Source organism: Alligator sinensis, unplaced genomic scaffold (genome assembly GCF_000455745.1).
Source record: "Alligator sinensis unplaced genomic scaffold, ASM45574v1 scaffold628_2, whole genome shotgun sequence".
Taxonomy (NCBI): Eukaryota; Metazoa; Chordata; order Crocodylia; family Alligatoridae; genus Alligator; species Alligator sinensis.
In genome coordinates this window covers 5,149,253-5,151,550 of record NW_005841833.1, presented here as the reverse complement: position 1 = coordinate 5,151,550, position 2,298 = coordinate 5,149,253, and the positions used below count along the sequence as shown (strand labels likewise).

At 50.9% G+C, this 2,298-nt stretch overlaps 1 protein-coding gene across 1 annotated transcript in view; it reads left to right on the top strand.

Moving 5' to 3' along the window:
- The first annotated feature begins 1,160 nt into the window (after positions 1-1,160).
- P2RX4 (purinergic receptor P2X 4) overlaps positions 1,161-2,298 on the top strand; it is a 9,543-nt gene continuing 8,405 nt past the window's right edge. Inside the window, exon 1 of the mRNA XM_025199320.1 lies at positions 1,161-1,292. The gene's annotated coding sequence lies outside the window, so the exon portion shown is untranslated. The remainder of the gene's footprint in view (positions 1,293-2,298) is intronic.

The window sequence follows — 2,298 nt, the reverse complement described above, 5'->3', positions numbered from 1 at the left end:
TGTGCAGGTGTTGCTTGTCGCTCCTATGCTGAGCTAACGGAGCAACCCAGGAACAACGCGGGTGGGCAAAATGCAGCCTGCCAGGCCGTTGTATTTGGCCCGCAGGGCCCCTAAAAGATTTAGAAAATGAATATTCATCTGCCTTGGGCTGCCTGTCCGTGCAGCCCTCGATGGCTTGCCAAAACTCAGTAAGCGGCCCTCCGCCCAAAATAATTGCCTGCCCCTGGTTTAGTACTAGTAGAGCTCGGCCTCTCGCACGTGGTTCTTGCTTGGTGGTTTGAGAAGAGAAAACGGTTCTTCTGGGGGCTTCTCTTTTTCTGACACCCCCATTTTGCTTCTTTAAATGAGCCAGTTGCTCACTTGAGCTCAGATGAACTGATAAAACCTTCGCTGGGCACTTGCAAAAGAGACTACAGCTGCTAACAGGACCCACCAGCGGGCACTTCCTCCAGCAAGTAGGCTGACGGGAGGGAGGCCTGTGCACCCTCGAGGCAGGGGGAAACGTTAACTGGACTTCTTGAAGTGCGGCACTTGGCCCAAGCCGGTGGCTCCCAACTGAGGGGAGTGGATTTCTAGAGAAATGCCTTGGTCCCACAAGTATTTCGGGATCCTGAAGCATTGGCATTTGAAGGAAATCCCCAGTACAGACTGCAGCTGGCAGTACTTCACTGTTTCGTTTTTTGCCTCCCCCACAAATATTTCATCTTCTCTCCATTTGCAGGGAAATGGAGGGCTGCAGTTCCAGGCAGCACTAAGACACGCAGAAAGGCTGAGAACTGGGCATGCTTGGGGTGGGCGATCAAACTTGGGCCTTGCACAGTACAAGATAGTGAGGGGTATCCCTCCAGGGGCAGCACGGGTCATCTCTCGGAACAGGCAGTTCCTGTAACTTTAATCCACTTTTCTGCTGTTTAGTAACTATATTGCTGATGCCACGAGCTCAGCAAGAGTGGCTTAAAATAATATTTAAAAAAAAGAAAACGTGAGCTCTTTCTTCACTTGCTTTCTGGATTCCACTTTTCAGGTGCAACATTTGGAACTAGGCTTGTCCCTTAAACTAAACCAATAATTTCATGGTGCTGGTTTCTTAGAGGCCTCTGAATGCAGAAGTCCTGATGACTTATTTTCCCCCTTTTACCTGCAGCTGGGTCTTCATTTGGGAAAAGGGCTACCAGGAGACCGACTCTGTAGTCAGCTCTGTTACGATCAAAGTGAAAGGAGTAACTGTGACCAACACATCAACTCTGGGACCCCGGGTCTGGGATGTGGCTGACTATGTTATTCCACCTCAGGTATGTGCCCTTCTGCGGAGGGCTGTATTAGCACCTGCATTTCCAGAGAAGTGTCCCGCTATACCCGAGACTCCCTGCTGCAGGCACGTCGCCTGCACAAACTACCAGGCTGATTGTCTGGCTTTGCCTTGCTTCAAGTGATGCTGAATACCTGCACCTTCTACAGGTAGTGGAGGATTGTGGAGGCTCAACACTTCTGGTCTTGAGCATAAAGCTGCTGTTTTATAAGGGGTTGAGTAAGGAAGTACAGCAGATGCCTGGAAGGAATTGCTGTAATGATCCACATCCTCCTCCTCCTCCTGCTTTTTCTTAAGCAAACAGACAGAAGTTGAACTGCTCTGTCAGGCTGTACTGTTTTAACTGTCCTCCACACAGGACCTGATCGGGAGCCAAACAGGAACTGCTGGGAGTAGTTATTGATTGACTGAGCATGCATGTGACGGAGGAGACCTGCTGTTAACTGAGCAAGCAGTTTCGCCTCCCAGCCCTCATGGGCACACGCAGACTGCTGGCCTTTGATTTGGACAGGCATCCAATCGCAGTGGGGAGCAAATGCCAGAGCTGCTTGTAAACGGAGTAGTTAAGGCTGTTATTAGTGCTTGAACAGGAAAGAACCTGGGGCCTTTGTTCACAAGGCCAAAGAGAGAGGCAGGTGGGACCCACCTGGGCCTGGTGGGTAGAAAAGCACCAGGCTGGAAAGAGTCTGTGAACTGTAAACCAATGCACAGAGATGGAGCCTCTTGTCTGCTGAGCCCCACTGAAGCTGCTGGTAGAAACCTGTACGGACCAGCTAGTAAAACTGGGCAAGACTCTGCCTGCCCTGCTTGCAAGTGTCCTGAAAGAGCTGCTCGGATAGCACCAGCCTCTGATCTAGTCACAGATGACCAATTATTTTAACTTCTCTGGGGGTTTCTCCAGGAGCCTCGCCACAGGTGTTGGTCTGGTACAAGGTCTCCACTTTCCTGCTACGCATGCAGTCCTGTACTGAAACTGGGGCCGGAAGGAC